Genomic DNA, 10,771 nt, shown 5'->3' with positions numbered 1-10,771 from the left:
ACCTGGTGTCTTAAAAAATATGGCTATCAACATCTTCAAAAAAAACCTGTACACTTTCCTGCTAAAATGTCAAAGTTCCTCGTAGCGTGTGATGAAGTCGTTATTTATTTCTTATCTAATACTTTACTTCTTTACTTCTACTATTACTCTTCCACTTACTTATTTACTTGTTATTTTCCTTTGTCGTTCTTCTTACATAAGATTAATAAGAATCCCAAATTGTTTCAAATTTTCTTCAGAATACATTTTATAAGTTTATATATACCTATAATGGTCAACACTATATAAGCAAGCACGCTTATACTAGTTATAATTGTAAATTCTTTTCTTTTTTTATATTCACATAATTAACTTCACGTATAATTTAATTTAATTTCTACAATGCAAAGGGTTAAGTGGAAGAGCAGGGCTAATGGATTTCCCGTTAGCATCTGAACTTCGCCCTTTTAAATTGCGCACTTGTACATTTTATTATTAAGATATTCTTGTTACCTTATATGATTAGCGTGATTTAATAAACGACATGATTATTATTATTATTATTAAATGAAGTCTCGAGAGACTTGTTTGTCAAAAAAGCAAAAAATATATTAAAAAAAACTAATTTTATCCAATATATATTATATATTAAAAAAAAACAAACGATGTAACATAAAATAAACGTAACATAAATATAAGTCAATCGAATCAATATTTAAGCATACATAAAAATATTAGATTATAAATATAGTTTATCTAATACAATTTATTTATAACAATAGAAAAAAGCTGGAATATATTCATTAAAATAGATGCAACCTTCTCTCTTTGGCATTATGAAATTCTCTTAGAAGTGTGTTCATGTCTATATTTTTAGTTCTTTCCTTTTCGAATGTAATCAGCGATGTTGCCAACTTGTCAAGCAAGCAACAAGCCTAGAGCTAGAATGTCCATAACTTCAGATTTCCGATATGACTGAATCTGAGTTATTTAAACTTGTTACTTTTGAATCAAATTGCATAATTCTAATAACCATTATTGTACTCATCCTACAAAATGTAGTATGTAGGTATTATAATTATCAAGAATAATCATTTTTATTCAATTTTATTGTAATAATTATGAACAACAATAATATTGTATATTTGTGATAATTAATTTACAATGTACAAAAATAGCACTATTGTACACATTTTTATTTTACGATTCTGATCGGTCAGAGGGTGCCACTTAATATCCAGAGAGTGTCAGGCACCTCCCTGGCTACGGCCCTTGGGTGAATATTCCTGAAGCGAATTTTAGAGGAATGGGGGTGAATGTATTATCTGCACATGTTTGCACCAATGCATTTACTTTCATTAAGCATCTTTACATTGTAATAATTTAAATATTGAAATACAAAATTATTAATTGAAGCATCCACTTTACGGTAAGATACACTTGTATCGCGCGAATCTGCGTACAAATTTTATTGCCGGAAAATAGGCGTGGCTGTAAGTTTAATGGTTCGTTAAAAAACAGACGCTCTAATAATCCAGAGAGGTGTTTTCTCCAAAATTTCAATTGCGGGAAATTTACGTGCCTCTCAAACTCATTTCCTACACAAGAAATCTGCGCTCTCTTTTAATGAAAATGAAACGAGAGGGAGAGACAAAAATTCCAGAATTATATAAGTTGCCCCGACATATTTTACTGTACGATTATACAAAGAGATAGGTACTTGGTATTTATCCAAAAGCCCACCAGAATTTCGATGCATTTCTCTAATCGTCGCTTTAATTTGAAAATAACGAAAAGAGAGACCAACTGCTCCAATCCAAAGTATTTTTTACGTGCGCGACATAATTGAATTCTTTTTAAAAACTACATTAAACGACATGTGTCTTTTTATTTCGTTCTTAAAATCTAGGTAAGGTCAATCTCATATTATATAATATCTTACTCTGTACAGATTTCCCAGGAGCCTACGTTTTAAAAATATAGAGCATATAACCTCGGTAGTGATTCTCAGGGGACCAAATTTCAGAATTTTTGTACGTTTGCTTGCCGATTGATTTTGGCAATGCCACCGAAGTAAAGAAAGTATGAGGTAAACATTTTGTTCCTTTTCCTATACGAGGAACGGATTATTTATTTAACTAATTTTCACTGCGGAATAAAAAAGAAACCTTAGAAATGTTGCGGTAGAACGGTTTTCAATTAAAATTTCGCGATCTGCCCAGCAAGGCTCCAGTAAAGTGGTAAACAACGCTATAGATTTTATGTCAGAAGTAAAGTGCAAAAGAAGACGCAAACAATGAAATATATCACCGAAAATAGGACACAAATGTAGTCGTTAGAGATCATATTCTCCTTCTACACGATAATCTAACAACTCATTAGGAATTCAGCGTGAAAACAAGGGTTGATTTTAATTAAAGCTTGTTTAGCGTTTATTCTCAATGAAATTCTGCGATGTTTAACTTTTATAGAAAATTAACCCTCTTCTGATATAAAAATGAAAGAAGATCCTTATCTTCTTTCGCGTTCAGAAAAATGTCTTCCCTCGTGAACGCGTAATAATTATTTGTAAGGGATCCTATAAACTTTTACCCAACTTTCAGATTATTCCACGTTTAGGTGAACTTTTCCTAATTACAGTATCCCAAAAGTTTCATTTTTTATATTAAGTATGATAATCTTTTTTTCGTTATGTGAACATTGTGAAGAGACAAGTCTTAAATTCAGACGCACTGTAACCCTCATCAATCACATAAAGCTTGATTGATGATATTTCACTTCCAGAATTCGGCAAGATATACGCGCCACGTGTATAAATATCGTCTACTAAATATAACCGTGATTGGCTTACCAGAAAGAGCTTATTAATTAAAGGTATTTTAAGGACGTTTCTGCGTTGATTAATTTTCAGAATATTGTACAATGAATTTGCTCACGTTTCCCTTTTACATAGCTTCAGAAGCTGCAATATATCACATAACATTATTCCCTTTCGGTTTTGTTTGTTTCGATCGACAGATGGCGAGTTGTAATCTACTTTTAGAGATCAAAATTACCAGGAAAAGTTCAGATAGGCTTTGTAGGGAACCGTAACTCCTTGAAGTGCATCACTCCTGCGAAAGATTCAGTCACATTACAAAGGCATGCATCACTACCCTGCTACAGAAATCGAAAACAAACACTCTGACGTCCCAACATCCTCAAGAGGAAGAGACGATGAATATGGCATCGTTGGGACCGAGGGTGTGGACCAGACAAGCCACAATCGTTTGCAAATTTCAATTTTTCTAGGTTAAATGTGGTCGCTCATTTAGATTGAACACAATTTCGATCATTTAAATTCGAGGTGAATGTTTTTTTTTGTATCAGAATTATTAGTTTTTTAATTTTACTTAAATGATCACCTTCTATTGCGTTTATTTTAGTGTTCAGTATAATATTACTTATTAAAAGATCTGGAAATAATTGCGTTGCGTTTTTCTCCGGTCTTGCGAAGTGAAGTTTCCGAAGCAATATCAATTGATTTCTGTGTTTGTGCGTCAAGGGTGAAAAAAACATTCTGATTTCAACAAATTTTGGTGTTTCGGCATTTTCATGTTGAAACGTCACAATGCAAGACCAAATGTCTTTTTCGTATTCATTTAAGGGCGCGCCATCGTGGGGTAGGAATTTTGGAAACAAAATCCGAAAAGACATACTTAATACCCTATCCCTATTTGAGGAAAGAATTATAAGGGAAATGCAATTTTGGGCACTTTAATAAGGGTAGCTTCTAAACGAAGCGTTTGCGAACTTCGATTTATTTTCTCTGGCCCCCTCTTCTTTTTGGCAACGCAAATGTAAGTGCATTGTGGGATTTATTTATTTATTTATTATCCCTCCCTGGTTCTGGGCAATAAGTTACAGGTTGAATCGAGTTTTCTCATAACAATAAATTTCTTCTAACTTACTAAACCGGTACCTACGCGGAACTTAATGATTATAATTCGCCAATTTTTCACTGCATAACGATCCGATCCTCTCATGCATAATCCTAAATTGGATAAGCCGTAATTTTTTCTGTTTAATTGTCACTAAACAACCTTGTATTTTAATGCATTCATCAATGATGTACGTTTCTACACGTATAGGCATTTATTGAAATTTTACACTACGTGAAGTAACCTACACTAAAAGGGTGATATTCACCGAAAAATCTACGGTGCACTTTGCGAAAATGGCGTTCCTCCAGGGGTTCATACATCAAAGGCCGCACTGACATAGTTGCGGAAAGTTACCTAATCAGTTTACTTTATGGACTAATTAGTTTTGTGCACCGGCACTACAACGTCATTTCTGTTAATACGAGTCCTTTAAGTAAAAGTTCCACCAAATTTTCGATCGATACTTTTAAAACGTTTTCCATTTTATTTTCTGTTCTAAACCGACCTAGCTCCTCTACTAGTCTCTCCAGACTGTAATCTCCGACCTGCAACTATTCCATCATGGCATTTAGACAGAATTCCACCAGCATAATTGTGATAACTAAAATACGAGCGAGTATGTACCTAATTTACGGACGTTTTTTCAAGCAGAAATAACAAATGGATCATCAAAAATGAATACGAGAAAAAATTATCGGGGATTTACATGGTCGCAAGTTTTATTTCGCAAGAAAATTATTTTAGAAGTCAAGTTGGTGTAGCTTTATGTTGCTATGGTAATTGTCCAATGTGTAATAAACGTATGAAATAGTAATGTAGTCCTAGAAATCCCGATAGACATCGAGGCCTCATAAAAGTCATCGCGATAAGAAACGAAAGCGGATGTGATGCACTCTTTCTGGGAAATATGACGTGTTTGTTCGAGAACATTCTAGAATATTCGCGAGCGTTCGTAGAATTGTCGAATAAGCATCCTCGGTGTCTTTGCTTAGCATCCATAATTAATATGCAATTCAAGGGGACAGAAATAAGTGAGTGGAATTTTCAATTGCAATTATTTAAATCATTATTATTATCCGATCATCATTATTTTAGGCTGGACGAACAAACTCGTGCCATTCCCGCCACCCGCCTTTGATTTAATTGCCCAGTAAATCCGTACACATACTACGAACAGCAGCAGTCGAAGTTTTCGCATTAAAACTGAAATTTTCAACCCCTCGCAACCGAAAGCGTATCTGCATTATTTACAAAGCCCCATTTCTTTCGGAGTTTGGTTTCAATAACGTCGAGATTTTATGATGTAAGATAAAAAAAAATGACAATATATAACAGGAAAATGTTCAATTACCCAAGGGTTTCAGTTTTTTTTAGAATTCTTGGAGCACAAGTCAAATGTCAATACGGTACCTCTCATTTGATTTTACGAGGAAAATAACGTTTCTCGACCCTTTTACAAAATAAAAATTCAATCTCTATTGCATTGATATCAAAGAAAATAAGAAATTATACTTAAAGGAATAACAAAAGGAAATTTAGAGGGAAACTCGTGCTGTTCATTTTGATATTTAGACTAAACATCTAAGAATTAGCCAAGAAATATTCGTTCGAAATACAACACAAAGCAATTTTAGTGAAAAATTACCGCTAAATAAGAAATTTTCTCATCTCCCTAAATAAACAATATTATATTCAGATGGTTGAGTAAATATAATTAGTATTCATATTATTACTGTAATTTGTACATGCCTTTATTCTCTGCCATTTATAGTCAATACGCGTAACCTAATTTTGATGTTAATGTAAATTTCCGGTATCCAATTTGCTGGAATGATCAAACAACTTCTAGGTATCTTCTAAATTTCGTTATGCTTTTATGAAAGGTTTCTGAAATTGCTTGCGCTTATTGCGATTCATTCTAATTATGCCGTTGTTCTTTTAGCGGTTTGTGATGAAACAGATTGCATAAGGTTACGTATGCATTGGCTTCACCAAACCCGAGAACGGAAAAGTTTCTGCCATTTGGATTTGCGCTCATTGTGTCCGTTACATTGCCCAATATAATATAATATTATAATATAATATTTATTTATTGTCCAAACAAGTAGATTCTCTATAACAGGACAATATCTAAAAAAGAAATGTTACAGTAATTGCGAGCCGCTAACTATTCAAAAAGAAAAAAAAAATAAACAAAAAAAAAAAATCTAAAAATTCAACTCAGATACAACTAAACTCATTCAACGAATTTTAACAGTTCGTTTAAAGTAATATTAAATATATCCGTGGTGGAAGGTAATTCGTTCACTAGAGAGCACATTATATGAGCTGGTGAAATGGCTTTCATTTCAAAACAAGTTAGAGGGACGTTTAATAATGAAAAGTTTACTTTAGTTTTAGCATTCACCTCAACATCCCCAAGTACCCACTCTCACTTTTAAGTGTAGAATTTTAAAGGCCATAAAATAAATGAATTTTACAATTTTCCGGGGAATAAATCGGAGGGAGATTGTGGGTACTTCCTGTGGACTAAATTTACAATGCGTTTCACTAGTTGAAAGACCAAAATGAATATTACCATTTTAAAAAAATAGGACTTATTTGTGAGCATAGAATATGGCGATTGAAAAAAGCAAAGGGTAATGAAAAGGGCCATGATTGGATGAGCAACATGAAGATGTTGTTTTGGTGGCGGAGCTAGCAAGTAAAAAAGTACAATTTTAGGAGTTTGTAAGAGGATATGATGGATAGAAGAAAAGAATTGGGACAAAATAAAGAATAGGTTACCGACTGAAGACAGATGGAAGAACCAATATGCAAATAGGAAAAACATACAGAAAAGAGCAAAAGGAGGCATTTTAACAGGGGTAAAAAAGATATAAGCGAATGGGGAAATGAAACGAAACAGGAAGAAGGAAAGACGAATTGAAGTGAAGAGGAGGATGAGTGTGATAACGATATATAGCAGAAGGAATGAGTTAAAAAATAAATTAGAAAAGGCTAATACTGGTGGAAGATTTAAATGCCAGAATAGGGAATAAAGGAAGTTGGGTCGATATGGGAAGAAAAACACAGGATAAATAAATGCAACTGGAATGAACACAAAAGAGAGGTTGAAGAACGGAAACATGGAGGGAGATAGGGATGGGCAATACACATACATGGGAGGGAGAGGGAGGTCGGTAATTGATTACATATGTACTAATAAACGGAAAAATCGTGGAGATAAAAAGAGCAAGAAATGGAAAAACTCAAATGCGAATGGAGATACAATTATTGACAAGAGACACTGTGGAGGATTCTAGATAGAAGAAGATTAGAGAGCAAGTATAATAAATAGAAGAGAGCACAGAAGAGAAAAGTATGAAAGCGAGTATGAAAAGGGAAAAAGAACGAAGAGATAAAAAAAGTGAGTGGTGCGACAAAGATTGTATAGAAGAACGAAACAGATACAGAACAATGATGGAGAGACGGACAAAGAGAGAGATATGTAAGGAAAAAAGATGAAAAAGAAATTAGGAAAATAAAAACAGAGAAGAACTTTTGGAAGATGGTAAACAGAAAAAGGGAGAGAAATACAAATAGAGGACAGGAAACAGCACTTTATGAAGGGAACAATTAAAGAGACTGAAGATAAGGTAGGTGGCAGGGAAATGAGGCATGGATTCTCGTTACAGATAGACTACCGAAAGAATGAAAGGAAGTGATGATAATAGTGCTGATTTACAACAGATGCGACAAAGCACTGTATGGGAAATTATAGGGGAATCTGGATAATGACGGTACTGAATGCAAGATGGAAACAGAAATGGAAGAGAAGAGGATGTTGGAGAAAACACAAATGGGCTTTAGAAAAAGGACGTGATCGCCGACTGTATATACGTATTACACAGGATGATGGAAAAGGAATTGGAAAAGCGGAGTCAAAAGGGAAAGAGTATGGGAAATGATGAGGATGGAAAAATAGATAAACGTTTAAAGAACGGAATTAAGGAGCTAGATAAAGACCAGTCGTAGGGTAAGGATAGGAGGGAAGTGTTCTAGAATATAAAAGGATTGAGACAGGGATGCCCACTCCAGTCTTATTTAATTTAATTTCTGCATAAGGTATATGGAGATAATATTAAGACAGGGTCAGAGTAGAGGAATCGTGATGGGAAGAAGGAAAATATGGTCCCTGACGCGGGTGACACTACAACAGAAGAGACACAGATGAAGGAAATCAATAGAGAGGTAATGGGAAAGAAAATTGAATTAAATGTTGAAAAATTGAAGATGATCAGATTTGAGAAGGACGGAAGTAGGAAAAGGGTGATAGAATGGAAGTGGACGAAGGATAGGGTAGGGGTAGTGAGATAATTTAAATACCTAGGATACCAAATGCAAAGAAATAATGGGGCAAATGCACAAACAAGGGAATTTGACCGGTGTGGGGAATAGGAGAGAGGAATTTTGAAAATGTTTCCAGATCAATTAAACACCTATTTGATGCAAGGTGTGTTGATGTATTGAACGGATGTATGGGGATGGAAAGAATGAATCAAGAGGAAATGGAAGGTGCAGGGAGAGTGTGCCGAAGTATCTATCGTAGGGAAAGAAAAACATTAAAATAATTGCAAGGTTCCGATGTGCAAACGAGAAGAGAGGAAGGGAGATGTGGAAAGAACAGAAAGGAAGGGATTCTGCGAAAAAGGAGAGATATTGATCACCTAATAATAGAGTGAAAAGAGGTAGAAAGTAGGAGAGAAATATTGGATGAGGGTGGAGAGGAGAGAGGTGTATGAAGAAGGGTTAGAAAAAAGAGAAGAAATTAAAATATAATATAATATCGAGTGTAATGTAATGTAAATTTTTGTAAAGGTTTTGCCAATTGGCAATAACTAAAAAATCATTCTCCTTTTTCCATTAAGGTTCTTTCTAAAAAAATATTAGTATGGAAGAAATTTCTCAGGTTCCTAACAAGTTCTTGAGGGTGGCAAATAATATAATCAAGTAAGTCTTAAAAAGAGGTTATAAGGTTCACAAATAGCTTCCAAGAGAAAGGCCAAATTTTTAAAGAGATTTCTAAGAAGACTATCTAAAACTTTCTTTTTATTCCAAAAAAGGTTTTTAAAAAATTGATAACCCCATAAAGCTAGCGAAAAAACCTGTCCAAGAAATTTCCTAGAAGGATTCTTGAAGAAAATGAACAGGAAGATTTACAACAGGAATTTATATGGGAATTCCAAGGATTTTCTCAAACCGACGATTTTTTCTTTGAAAGTTCCTTAAACTAAGTTCCTCTGAAAACTGCGCCGTTCGCTTACATAATATATGTCAAGAAACTTTTTTAAAAAGTTTGTTTTTATAGATTTTGTTACCCAAGAAAATTCACTGTAGTGAAGTAGCATCTCCATCCCTAGAAATGTGATATGATGTCGACAGTGAAGTTAGCAATAGAAATATAGAAATAGTTATTTACATAAAAATCAGGAAAATGACATTACTGACTAGGAAAAATTGAAGTACGAGGCCCATTTGAGGCCGAGTACTTTAATTCCCGAGTTTCAGTTTCAGACGCGAGTCTTCCTGACTCGTTTTTTTGTCGGGTTAGAATTTTTGGAAGTTAAACGAGAATTATAGAAATATCAATTTGTTTTCCAATTTTCCCATAAACAGATCACAAATGGGCAAAATGAAAATGGAAATAACATAATCATTGACCGTAGTGCGCACAAAAGAAAACTTCGCCAAATTTGAAACCAATTCAAGGCGTTTAAATTTAGCATGCTATACTCATATTAAATATTGAATTAGAGGAAACAATCGCTTTTCTATTTTAACATTAATTTTTCAATTTATTTTCGATCGACGTGAAATATACTTACATATAGACGCACACATTTTTCCGTAAATTTCCCTTTTATACGCAAGTTTCCCGGAAACGATTTTATAAGTCTTCCTTTATTGCCTTTTTTATTATCACTCCTATTGCCGAATTTTCAAACATTGAGTAAATTGGTAGGTACAAGGTCTTTTATAATAAATAATCGGTCGCGATGGGTTTAAGGGATGCTTCTTCTTTGAATATTGAACGAATGCAACTTTAGAATCCTAAAAAAAATGTCTGTGTTTAATGGTAATTTCCCATAGTTTCTACATTATATTCAAGTTAAGACTTAATTAAAACGAAACCGTTAAAATCAAATACCCAACGCTCGCTTTATTGTCGCTTAATATACATTTTTTCAATAATAAATTAAAATTCCACATCGGGATATCATCACGTTAATTAAATTTTCGTCGAAGTGCCGGACATTTTAATTTTCGTGGGATATATTGTATCCGAAATTGCATTTGTAAAGTAAATTAGGGCGCCACGTTTAATACTCCAATTTAAATAAAAAGTTACAAACATCCCCGCTTTATCAGACTTCATCCCCCCGACCGCCGCGCCGACCGAAAAGTCACATGGTCGCCTGTCAGAATAGTTAAACTGATTATCCCAATTTTAATTAAATTTTTTGATTAATTGCCCACACGCTTTACGCTCAATTTAAGTCGGGATCGTCTGTAATTTGATATAAGAACTGACCACATTGCGGTGTAATTATAAGATCATCATTTTATAAATCATTAACCGGTTTCGCTGAATTACATCAAATGAAACTTTCACCCAATTACCGTTCGGTTTTACTTTCGTCACGTGCAACAGACTAGACATCGGCGAGTTTTCCTCCGATCCGACTATTTCTTTTAGTACATCAGATTTTCTGGTGGCCCATTTTTATTTATTCTAGTCCTGTTTTTTTACCAAAAATCGACTACACCAAAATTTCTCGGGAACTTTTTCTTATTAATTTTGGGGCGTACAATCCAAAACAATTCGT

The sequence above is a fragment of the Photinus pyralis genome, unplaced genomic scaffold (genome assembly GCF_008802855.1).
Source record: "Photinus pyralis isolate 1611_PpyrPB1 unplaced genomic scaffold, Ppyr1.3 Ppyr1.4_LG3b, whole genome shotgun sequence".
Classification (NCBI taxonomy): Eukaryota; Metazoa; Arthropoda; class Insecta; order Coleoptera; family Lampyridae; genus Photinus; species Photinus pyralis.
This window is presented reverse-complemented; position numbering follows the sequence as displayed.